The sequence below is a fragment of the Enhydra lutris genome, unplaced genomic scaffold (genome assembly GCF_002288905.1).
Source record: "Enhydra lutris kenyoni isolate GAN:26980312 unplaced genomic scaffold, ASM228890v2 scaffoldscaffold90, whole genome shotgun sequence".
Classification (NCBI taxonomy): domain Eukaryota; kingdom Metazoa; phylum Chordata; class Mammalia; order Carnivora; family Mustelidae; genus Enhydra; species Enhydra lutris.
Window position 1 is genome coordinate 4703123 of NW_019154174.1, and position 12863 is coordinate 4715985.

Consider the following 12863-nt stretch of genomic DNA (forward strand, 5'->3'; position numbering starts at 1 on the left):
AATGAACCCACACAGTCAGACTCGGCGCATTCATTTAGCCAGTGTGTCTCAGAATTTAATCTGTGACAGCTTACCGGGGATCTTGCTAAAACACAGGTTCTAATTCAGCGGGTGAAGGGACAGGGCATGAGTTACTGTACCCAGAGGTGCTGGTGTTCCTGTTGTGGGGACCCCACTCTGAATAGCCAGGCTCTTAACCTCTGTGCTCTTCTGTCCCTCCAGTTTCAGAATCCCTGCCCTTCTTCCTACCCCCCACAACACCCCCTACACTGGAGCGCTTAACCTCTCTTCCTTCTCTGGACTTTTTTTCATGTTCTCATTTACACTTGTTCCTTCATTCAACATGTACTATTGAGCACATGTGCTCTCGGGCTTCCTGATTAATTTGGAGGACATTGATATGAAAGACACAGTCCCCGCCCTGGAGGTACGCCTTGTCTAAAAGCCGGCAGACAAGTAAATGTAAAAATAAGTTGCAGTGTGCTGAAGGCCTCCGTGGAGGTGACTTTGAGTTTCAAATGGGAGCTCCTGGAACTCAGCAGGGAACTCAGTGGGTGAGGAAGGACAGGACCCCCCCCCCCACCCTATCTTGTTTCCCCTCTTTCGATAGATGTGGGGACAATTGTTCTGTTTTCTTTTCTAATTTGTTCTCAGGGATGTGGTAATACAAGGGAGATGAGCAAGGGGAACTGGTCCTCAGGTTCAATATTGTCAAGAGAGACAGTAGGGCATGGTGGGGAGTGTGGCAAACAGGTAAGCACATGCTTAAGGTAAAGGGAAGGCCACTTGTCAGCTTCAGCTAATGGTTGCTACATACATATGCCAACCAGGACCGCTAGATGAACATTCCTGGGGAGCTGGGAATCTGGAATTTGTTAGGAGCGTTTCTGGTTTGTAAATGTCAACAGCTAATTTAAATTCTTTTGAAACCACCATACAGTCCAAAGCAAACTCATCTTTGGGCTGGAGTTGGCCTGTCTGGAACGCAGCCCCTGCAGCAGGGAGGGAATCTGTGTCAGGCTGGGTGAGCTCAGTGAAGGTGCTAGAAGAAGTACACACCTGAGCCACAGTGGGAAGAGACAGTGGCACAGAGCTGACGCAGAAAAGGAGAAAGTGTATTCCAGGAGGAGGGCCCAGCCCCTCCAGTTCATCTCCAGTAGCCACTGGGAGGTCTGATCATGATTCTCTGCAGCTTCAAACCCTCCAAGGCTTTCCTTGACCTGGACGATCCAGGTCAAACCCGCGAGCATGACATCAGGGCCCCGTAATCCCAGGCACCAGGCCCCACCTCTCCCTACCATCAGCCCCCCCCCCCTGCTGTGGCCCCCCCCCCCCCCCCCAAAGCGTCAGCTGCTGTGCCTCTCCACCACTCTGCCTGGGAGTTAACAGATCGGCCCTGGCCCCTCCCATCTGGCTCAGCTCCAGGTGCCTGCCTCTGCTGCAAATTCCCAGAAAACCAAACATTACTTTCTCTAGGAAGTCTGTCCTGACCCCTAACTCCAGTGCCACTTCTGGACTTCATGAATATGTTCCATCACCCCTGTACCGGGATGGACATCTGCCTACCCCATACCACCATGGGCTCCTGGGAGCAGGGCCTGCATTGTCTCTGCCTCTGCTCATTCAAAGTGGTTATCAAATGAAGGAATGAGTTCATTGCCCGAGAACCCGCAGGTAATTTATCTTACGCCTTTTGATAGCCAGATGAGACACAGAGAATTGGCATTTGCTGCATTTGCACAGACTGGTACCCAAGGTCAGGACAGAGCTGTGGATCAAGTTCAGGGAGTCCGGTCCTTCTCCCTCCTTCCCATCCCCCTGCATCCCATACTTCTTCCTGCGGATACTCCCCCTCCCAGCCCCTCCCCACTCTCCAGGGGTCCAGCTGTATGCTTAGGGGCTGTCCTTCAGGCCCTGGCAGGACCCCACCCCTGTGTAGCCACAGGCACTCTCTGCAGGTAGGGCCCTGCTTGCTCATTCCCGAGCTGGCTGGACACTTCCTGGCAGGTGGTCGGCGGCATCTTCTGGAAGGAGCAATGAAACAGTGCTCGCTGCCCAAGCCCATGCCCTGAAGCTCTCAGCCCTGTCATTGAATATATCTGTCTCTGGCCAAGAAAAGTGGATTTTATGTGCTGGATTACAAAGCAGATAAGCTTCATCCCTTATGGCCAGGCCCGCCTTTCTTCCTGAACCTGCGCTTAGCCTTCCCTGTGCGCTAAGAATAAAAAAGAGGAGTAGGACATCAGGGGGTCGTTGGGGGTGCTTCGGGGAGCCTTGGCGGCCCGGCTCCGAGTCCTGAGGTATTTCTACACACGGAGCAGAGTGCGGAGGACTGCAGTCCCTGCCCAGGGCTGCCGTTTACGTAACGCACACCCATATGTTGCCAGAATTTACCAGGGGCAGAAAGCGCAAACAAATGCAATGGCAGGTTGGTTTGATTTAATATTCTCGAGAGAATGCTATTACTGTGTGTTTTAGAGGAGATAGAAATGAGAGTTTATAGGAAATATAGCTCGGCCTGGTAGACACGGCTGGTTAATACAGTGTTTTGTGTATGGGACTCCAAGGGAGAAAAGTTAAACGGGGGGTGGGGAGCAATTCCGACCAAGGCTTATTTAGAACATAAGAAAAGAAGGTGCTAGAAAGAGGGAAGGCTCTTTTATCGGAAAATACGATGTTGCCTGTCCAATTTCTCAGGCTAACTTCTCTGGGTTCCCTGCTCCCCCCCGCCCCACCGACCCCCCGTTAGGCGATGTGGTGAGTGTGGGTGGGCCCAGGGGGAGGGACTTCAGGGGAAGTGAGGACGAGGACTAGAATCCGGTCACCCAGACAAACAGAAGGCAGTGCACAGACATCTGTACTCATCACAGCTCCCGTTTACCTGTGTCCACCAGGTGGCCGTGAGGCACCCTGTTAGGCACTCGGTCAACATTTGATGCGTGAACAAATAAGTCAACAAACAAATCATCTCAGTTAACCCCCAGGAGTCCTGCAAGGTGGCATCACTCCCCACCTTGTCGGGGAAGAAGCTGGAGCTTAGAATAGTGAGCTCTTTGGGGGCAGAGAGACTGCGTCTTTTTTGTCGGCCCTGCTTGGAAGTGGCTGCCCGGAGTGCCGTCTTGAGAAGAATCTGGAACCTTCCTTCTGGTTCATAAAGAGAAGGGTGTTGTGGTGGATCAGTGATGTCTACCTCGGGCTCAGGAGGAGGCTGTGATCATAACGTCTGTCACATTTTTTTGGTACTCCTCGGATGGCGTGACTTGCCCGGCGAGTGACTTGCGAGGGACACAGCTGGGAGGAGAACGTGAGGGATGTCAGTTTTTCTCAGCACCACTTCCTCTGCCAAGCTACATCTGTTGGGAGGAAGGAGCCAGTCTCCTTCCTAGAGTGTGTAGTAACCCATCCAAGAAGTGGGCTTTCGGCAGGTCCCCATGGTCTGTGTTTTCCTTCAGAACAAGTCTATCTTCGGTAAAAACAGGCAAGTTATCACCATCTTCACCCATAACATAACCACGCAGATGCCACCTCTGGCCTGGTCACAGCAGTGGGGGAGGCAGGACAGGCACCAGGTGGTATCATCCATATACAGAAATGCTGCTCCTTAAATAGTTTATGAATGAATGAATGCATGGATGGATGGATGGATGGATGTTAGATTTGCCACACTCCCCACCATGCCCTACAGCGTGTATCTCTGTGATACTCCATGATGGTCTAAGCCAGCACTGTCCTGTAGAACTTTCTGTGATGACGCTACCGCAGGATGTCGGCCCGATCCAGTTCAGTAGCCATGAGCCACCGGTGCCGTTGAGAACTTGCGGTGTGGCTGGTGCAATGGAGAAACTGCATTTTATTTTACTGATTTTTCTTTTCATCAAGTTGTAATTGACATATAAGATTGTATTCTTAGACATTTTTGGTGCACGACCTAATGATTTGGCATATGTCTATATGGCAGAATCATCACCATAATAAGTTTTGTTAGCCTCTGTCAGCGCACATAGTTACAGAACATTTTTTTCCTGATGATGAGAACTTTTAAGATCGCCTTTCTCAGGAACTTTCAAATATACAACACGATATGGTTGACTACAGCTACAATGCTGTACGGGACATCCCCAGGACTTATTTCTCCCATAACCGGAAGTTGGCGCCTTTCGAATGCCTCCCCCCATCGCACCCTCCTCCCACTTCCCACTTTTGGCAAGCCCCAATCTGTTCTCTGGATCCATGAGTTCAGGTTTTTTCAAGTTGCACATGTAAGTGCAATCAAACAATATTTGTCTTTCCCTGTCTGACTTACTTCACTTAGCATAGGGTACTCAAGGTCCAGCCGTGTCTTTGCAGATGGCGAGATCTCCTTTTTGACGGCTGAGTAATAGTCTCCTGTGTGGATATACCACATCTTTTTAATCCGTTGGTCTGCTGGTGGCCACTTGGGTTGTCTCCGTGTTTTGGCTGTTGCAAATATAATGCTGCAGCAAACACGGGCATGCGGATACCTTTTGGAGAGAGTGATTTCGTTTCGTAAAGACCAATTCCCAGATGCAGAATCGCTGGATGGCACAATAGTTCTCTCTTTCCTTTTTTGCAGAACCTCCATCCTGTTTTCTAGAGTGGCTGCTCCACTTTATAGATGGCCCCGCCAATAGCGCCCACGGTCCCCTTTTGTCTACATTCTTGCCAACACTCCTGATGAGAAACTGCATCTCAACATGTCAATTAATGTTAACTTCAGCAACCATGTGGGGCTGGTGACTGTGTATTAGACACACGGCTCTTGGTGCTCACGGGGCCACAGTGGCCTATTAGAGGAGGCCCTGTCCACAGGGGAAGGGAAATAAACAAGGGCATAAATGAATAATGTTAATTTCAGGTAGTGCTAAGTGTTCTGAAGGTGAGACAGTAAGGCAATGGGAATGAGGCCTGGGGAGAAGGAGGTTGGGCTGCTTTGAGTGGTGGGAAGCCTCCCATCAGGGGGCCAGAGCCAGAGCAAAGGCCCCGAGGCAGGAACTTGCTTAGCACTTGGTGAACAAAGGAGTGTGTGAGGGGAGGTGCCAGAGATAGGGGGGAACCAGGGGCCCTCCCTGGTTCAGATCTTATTCCTGGAGAGGCAGAATAGAGGAATGGTCAGAGCAAAGGCATCAGAGCCAGACCCCCTGGGGCAAATCCTGGCTCCTCCTCTTAGCTGTGTGACATTGGGTATGTTACTCCACATCTCTGTGCCTTGGTTTCTTCATCCATAAAATGGGGTAATTATTGTTCAGTTAAGTACACGGAAAGTGCTCAGAATGATTCCTGGCGTTCGTGAGCTCTATACACGTGTCTGCTGTTAGGGTCATTATTGGAGGGTTTTGAGCAGGGGTTAATATAGTCTGAGTGAGAAATTGAAAAGATCACTCTGGCTGCTGTTTGGAGAATGGATTAGAGGGAACGGGGTGGGGGGGGTACCCAAAGGAGGCTTCTAAGCATAGCACAGCTATGGGTCATGGTGGCTTGGATGAGGGTCCTGGTGCTTAGAGGGTGCGCCACGGGGAGATTCACTTCATCCCAGGACGATATTTGCATTTCAACAAGGCCTCTGTTTGGGAGAGGAGGGAGAATTTTCAAAGAAACGCCAAAGGAAAGAGATGAGTTCAGTAACTGCTCATGCACCCTTCACCTGCTCTGCAGTCATGGACATCCTGCCATTCCGGTTTCATCTACCCCCCTCCCCCACATGTGATTGTAGCTCTCCTATCACTTCACTCATAGATTCTTTAGTGTGCCTCTCTAACAGATAAGGAATTTGCTTTTATATAAGCCCAATGTCATGACCCTACCAGACGGTAATGACTAATTATACACTAATAATCATCAAATATCCAGTCCGTGTTCAGATATCCCTAATGGTCTCAAAATTGTTTCTTTGTGGTTGGTTTGTTTGGATCGGGATATAAACCAAGCCCAAACATGGCGATGGCTTCAAAGTCAAAGGGGCTTCGGTGGGCTGAGTTGGCGTGGCCTGGCGGCTGTGCCCTGGCAGAGTCTGGGCAGCCTCGGGCCTGGGGAACACGGTGGCATCTTCGCAGGGTGGCTAGTGGGAAGGGGACCAACCCAGGTGCATGAGAGTCTTTCTGAGGGGTTGACCCCAGGCTTGGTCTTGGCCCCTGGCAATCACCAGAGGGTGCTGACCTCTGACCAGAGTCCACACTCAGGAGGTTAGGATCATGGTAACCTTGAGAGCCCCAGGAGTCCCGGGTTTGAAGCAGGTCCCCAGCCAGCAGGGGAAGGAGATGCTAGCAGAGAATTCAGCCTTTGGAGAGGAGGCCAACAAGGTGTTCAGGATCCAAGGGGTAGTTTGGGATTCAGGACCAGACCTCTCCCAGCAGGAATGAGAGCACAAATGCAGAACCAGGACGGAAGCGGAGGCATGTGCACTGTGTTGTGCAAACTATAGCAGGACGAGCAATAGCAGGGCTGGGCAAGATGTCTGAGTAAGGGAGGGCTGCTCACCCACTATGCAGATGCCAGTCTAGATAAATTCCAGACCCCCTTGGGGGTGAGGCGCCCCATCTCCTGCCTTCTGCCCACCTCAGCCAGTAGTGATTCAGTAACTGAACCTATTGATTTGAGTAGCAAAAGACAGAAAACCTAAAACTGACTTAAGCACAAAAGGGAGTTTCTCGGCTCATGTAACAGGAGGGTATGGGGTGGCTGGCTTCAGGCACGGCAGGATCCAGGAGCTCATGTGATGTCATCCAGGATCATGTGTCTCTGCTTTCCTCTGTGTTGGCTTCATCCTCAGGTTGCGGGCGGGGGGGAGGGGGGTACCTAATGACATCAGACTCCTGATTTCAGCAGCCTTTGCAGAAAGAGATTGTCCTCACGAAAGTCCCAGGTCTAGGACCCAGCAACCTGGAGTGAGGCTCATGTTATCCCTCTGAAGGGAAGTTGAGGGAAGGATGGATGCCCCATGGAAAACTGAAGTGCTATCTCTGTGAGAAGGGAACATAGGAGAAATGATATCTAAACTAGGTATTTTTTTTCTTTTTCTTGAAGAACACAGAAGTGACATGCTGTTGAACTAATTCATCAGCTCCCAGATCTAAACCTTCCCCCAAGCTTAACTTCTGAACCAAGCTTCCACCCTGGCCCTCAGACACTTGTCTTTGGCATTTCTGCCCAGCAAGGCACTGACCCTCCAACCTCACCGACCCAAGCCCAGGCAGGTCCGCCCCAGCCTGCAGCATGCATCTGGCGCCCACCTCTGCCCCTCGCTGCCAGTCATCCCTAAGTCCTGCTATTTCCATTGCCAAAATCTGTCTCCTTCCAGACCAGCCACTCCTTCCCCCCGCCTCCTGCCCACGGACCCCCCCCACCTGAGCAGAACGCCTCCCATCTGCCTGCTTCCCTCCCTCATCTGCTCGGTCCCCTGTCTCATCAGCAGAGACTTATCGATCCCCCCACACTCAGCTGTTGTGCTGGGGCCTAGAATCAGACACGCTGTCTGCCCTTGCCAGCTCACACCCAGTCAGGGGAGGTCCAGGGAGATCAAAAGCAAACCACAGTTCACTGGGGCCAGTGCAGTGATGGGGGATGAACTGGGGACAAGCTAGGGGGCTTCAGAGCCACAGAGGGCCTCCGGGGAGGGACACAGTCCTAGTAGCTCGTCCTGGTGCATCCTGGCAAGAAGGCCGTGACAGAGGCTATGCCCCCACCAACCAGAGGCAGCTCGCAGACACATTTCGGCCGGCTTGTGTGGCATTTGCAAAATTCTTTGAATTGCCAGCTTTTAAACATTGGGACATTTTGCGTTAAAATATGGATTTTTGACTTTACTGAGAGATGAAGATCTGGCGACACCAGGCCACATCCACAGCCAGGAGCTCTGGGGGAGCCAAGTCACCGCACTGCAGTCCCCACCGCCCCCACTGGTCTCCCTGACATAGTGACACATTGTTATGCCGCATCGCCTCTCCAGTATATGTGCATGCATGTGGGTGGGGTGACCGCTCCCGGACCCCCACACCGGCCCCCTGGCTTTTCCATCCCTGTGCAACTTTTATCTCCCTCTGCTTCCCATAAAACTGTTCTCTTCGCTATGCCTTTGCTCCTGCTCTTTCCAGAATCCGGAATGCCTAGCCTGGCTCAGTACAGACCCTGCCTTTGGGGACATCGAGGTCCTTTTCTCTTCGCATCCAAGCCTCCTGCACACCCCTAGCCTGCCCCACGCCCTTCCAGGCACCAAGTCCCATGCTTCCTTAGGTGTTCTTCAGCTTCCTGAGCCTCCGATGCCCCAAACTGGTGCCCCTTGGCCAAAGCCATCCACGGGTGTGCCCCAGTCAGCCCTTACAGTGCTGTCCAGCTTGGGGATCACTTGACAACATTTGAAACTTGGCTTTTGATGAACTGGCAACAATCTTAGTGTGGCGTCCACCAGCTGGTGCTGAGTGGCCCCGGGCACCCTCTGGACTGGGGGGAGTGTGTTCTCCCACTCAGCACAGGCCCCACACCCCCACCCCAGCACCACCACTGGTACTACAAGTGTCTGAATTTGTGACCCATTAATATACAGACTGTCATAAACTCCTTAAGATGAACCTTGCTTTCTTCTTTTGCATCCCACACAGACCAAGGACCCCAAAATCCCCCACCCCCCATCTGTTATGTATTTGATTGAACAAAATTGCAAGAATTGCTTTCTGGGGCCTCAGCCCAGATCTAGGGGAGTCCTGGCCTAGGGGCAGCGAGAGTGTGTCTAGGACCCACCCTATGGGGCTTGGGATTCCTCTGCCCGCTGCCAGCCTCTGCCCGGAACGGGGATTGCTGCAGCCTTAGCGGAGCGGGGAGTCTCCAGCCTACACTAGTCCCAAGCACCCAGGCTTGGCCAGGACACATTGTCCAGACAGTGGACTGGGCACAAGACAGTGACGGTAGCTTACATTTCTAGAGCACTAGTCAAAGAGCTACGCATGTATCTGCTCATTTATTCCACCCAGCAGTCCTCTGAGATGGGTATGGCATAATCAGCTCCATTCTATAGAGGGAGAAACTGAGGCACAGGACAGCAGAGCAGCTGACCAGTGGTCACATGACTACCAGGCCATCTGGGGCCCATCACACACTCCTGCCTTTCAGTAGAGGTTGTGGTCACCGGAGAGCCTATCGAGGCAGTGGTCACTGCCCCTCAGCCCTGGCCCCGTGGTGCCAGATGGCCTGAATGTTCCAGAGAGGCCAGAAAGCTCTCAATGTTTAGAAATTGTCAACTGGTTTTGGAAACATGAATTGCTCCGGGAGCTAGCCCAGCCCAGATGTAGCTGTAGGGCCGCTAGTTAGTGACCCAATCTGTCACATTCCATCCGCGTCTATGGCCCTGCGTCTGTGATGTCGGGGCCGGGGCGGGGGCGGGGGGGGACGGGGCCCAGAGTACTTGGCCCAGAGCCCAGCCAGTAGTAGGTGCTTGTCAAATGTCACAGCATCTCACCATCTTCTTCCGACTTTCTACATCACAAAAATGATTTTCATTGCCCGTCTTCCCCCAGGGACGTGTAAAAGGCCATTAAGGTCTCCTCCCCATAAAACATTCAAGTTCAGGTGCTCCAGGAAAGGAGCACGTTCAGTTCCCAGAGCCAGGCCTCAGGACAGATAGGAATTAGGACAGGACTGTTCCCTGTCCTTGAAGATCTTCCGTCCAGGCAGGAACAGGCTCTGAGAGCCCAGAGGAGGACCCTCGATCCCACCAGAGGAGGGGAGGAGGAGGAGAAGGGGAGGAGGGGAACACGGGGAGGGCCAGGGGATTTCTGGAGAAGTCAGCCCCTGAGCCAGGTCCTGAAGCCCGCACGGTGGGTCCTAGGCAGCAGCAGCTCAATCCCCAAAGCCCCCTACCCCCAATAAACCTACCATCTGGGAGAACCCCTCCCAGTCAGCCCAAAGCCCCTGGGTCAAGACAGAACCTGTAGAGTGTGGGATGCCTTTAGTAGGGCCTCCCTGGGTGCTGCATATGCTCAAGGGAAGAGAGCTAGGTCATTCGGCATCCAGGCCAAGGAAGAAAGCGGCCTCGCAAAGTCGATTCAAGTACGTAGATTGAAATAATATTAATATTGTCGTATTACAAATGCATGACCGTCTCAACATAGTGAGTCCTCGTCAACTATAAAGAAGGACAGTGAAGTCGGGGTATGAACAAGGAAAGACGCTCCCATTCACCGCAAGCTGAGGAAAGGGTGCTCCCTCCCCACCCAGGGCCCAAAGCCACCGCCTCCGCCGGGGCTGAGGAGGGAGCCAGGATGGGGATAGGAGAGAGCGGGTCCACAGGGACTTAGTGAAAGCTAGAAATGGGGCTGGAGGTCCACCTAGGGCAGGTGATCCTGCCCATGGCCAGGCCTTCCCAGGGTCTAGTTTGCCCCAAAGGGAGATGCCCGTCAGAGTGGCTCCCCACGCACCAGCTGCACAGCCCCCAGGAAGGCTCAGCCTCAATGTCTTCACTGCAAGACGGGCCCTCCCGCCCACCTTGCGGAGTTGCTCCAAGGCTGGGTGACATGATGTGGCCTTTTACTTTTTTTTTTTTTTTTTTAATACTTGGAATCCCCGATAATTTAAGCACCATCAGGTAGGGCCCAAGCCTCCCGGATCCCCGCGACCCCCATCACGCCCTGAGGTTCCACCTGCCGGGCCCCGTGCCACAGCCTGCATCCCTCCTTCTGTCCCCTCTCTGCCAGACTTCTTGGAGGGAGCTGGGCGGCGGACGGCTAGAGGTCAGGCGGTGCCCCAGGCTGTCCGTGGAATGTAGACAAACATACTTTGGGAGCCAGACATCTCATTAGGAGAGCCGGGGTGCCCACCTCCTGACGGCGCCGGACCGGAAGTCCTCCCCACCACCCCCATCACCTCTTGAAATGAGAGTGTTTCTGTCTCGCCAGATGTTTCTGTGCTGGAAATCGTGCAGAACGAGTCATTGACGCTGCCCGCGCTGTCCTTCTCGAATAGCTGTTTCCTGATTAATTCACAGCACGCACCCGCTCTGCGCCTCCGCTAAACAGAACACATCCATATAAACATGTAAAAGCGAGCTTTGAGAATCGACTTTTCTGACAGTCGGCAAATAGTAGCCTGCCATCCCACAATTGGATGATTGAAGCCGAGTTCCTGTGGTGTAGCATGGGCTTGATGCTTCTTGTTGGAAACTGTGACAGAAACCTCAGTGGCCGTAACTTGGCGAACTAGAAATTCAGTTAGAGCTTCCTCGCCCAGCAGAAGGAAGGCTAAGGATGGGGAATACGGAGAGGTGGACAACCCTGGGGTCTCAGAGCCCATATCTCAAACGCAGGTTGGCAGCCAAAGCGTTCATGCTCTTGTAGTTCCAAAGTAAGGGTTGAGGGCCATTCACATGCTGGGCACCTGCTGGGCCCTTGGACGAGACTGGTAGGGCCTCCACTGTCTGGGGGCTGAGATTTGGGTGGGGGAGACAGGATCTAAGCTAAAAGCTCATCAGCAAGACCATTCCAGAGACAGGAGGGAAATTGAACGAGGCGATGGGAGAGAGGGGGGACCGGATGGGTTGGGGCTCCAGATAGGGTCAGGAAGATCTCTCGGAAGACAAGAAGGAGCCAACCTTGCAGGTGTCTGGGGCAGAACTCCCCAGCCCCGGTACAGGTCCTAGGGTGGCCAAGAGCTTTGCAGGAACATGGAGCAGCGACCAGACCGGTGTGTGGGGAGTGGGGGCAGGAGGGGGAATGTGACAGGAGCCCAGGTCAGAGAGGTCAGCAGGGGCCCAATCGTATGGGCCTCACTGGCCGCTGAAGGGAGCTGGAATTTATTCTCAGTGTCGTGGGAGATTGTTGGGTGGTTTTAAGCCAGGCGCTGCCATGAGCTGATACGTTTAAAAAAAAAAAAAAAAAAAGACTAGCTGCTGTGTAGACAATAAAGTGAGTTTGTGTGGGGCAGGAGCGCAGTGACAGTGCAGAGAGGAAGCAGAGGCCAGTTAGGAGGCTCTGGTTATTGTCTCAGGGAAAGATGGGCACACCTCCACCCCTACCCCCGGGGGCTGATAGGCAGCAGCGCATTCAGGGACAAGGGGTCAAAGATTCGGGAGGGGTTTTGGAAGTAGCCCCTGGGGCCTTCTGTCAGACGGGATTCGTAAGTGAGAGAACTGGAAAAATCAAGGAGGACTCCAAGGTTGGGGCATCCAGTTTCAGAGTGGGACCATTTTTAAGATGGGCAAAGACCAGGTTTGAGATGGGGTGCCTGGGTGGCGCAGTTGGTTAAGCATACAACCCTTGATTTTGACTCAGGTCATGATCTTAGGGTCCTGGGATCAAGGTCCGCATCTGGCTCCAAGCTCAGCAGGGAGTCTGCCAGAGATTCTCTCTCTCCTTCTCCCTCTGCCCCCGCCCTGCTCAAATGTTCTCTCTCTAAAATAAATAAGTCATTTTTTAAAAGATTTTATTTATTTGAGAGTGAGAGAGCACAAGCAAGGGGAGGGGCAGAGAGAGAGAAGCAGACTCCCGCTGAGCAGGGAGCCCGACATGGGGCTCGATCCCGGGACCCCAAGATCATGACCTGAGCCAAAGGCAGACGCTTAACCAACTGAGCCACCCAGGCATCCCTAAATAAATAAATCTTAAAAGAAAAAAAAAAGAATCCTGTTTGGGGTACATTAATGTTTAGACATCTGTTTGATATCGCAGAAGACAGGTCTCACCGTCACAGCTTGGTGGAGAGTTCGGTTGGAGATAAAAATAACCAAGAGTCGTCAACAGGAAGATGGTATTTAGGGCCTTGGACCTGGATGAGAACCCCCCCTCCCCCAGTGAAGGGTGCGGGGAGATCCGGAGGCCTGGGGTTGAGCCCTGGGGCAGCCTGAAGCAGTGGAACAGGAAGGC

General features: G+C 52.9%; 1 protein-coding gene across 2 annotated transcripts in view; it reads left to right on the plus strand.

The window, feature by feature from the left end:
• LOC111162277 (KIAA0556 ortholog) overlaps positions 1-12863 on the plus strand; it is a 161807-nt gene that overhangs the window by 113178 nt on the left and 35766 nt on the right. The window lies entirely within an intron of this gene.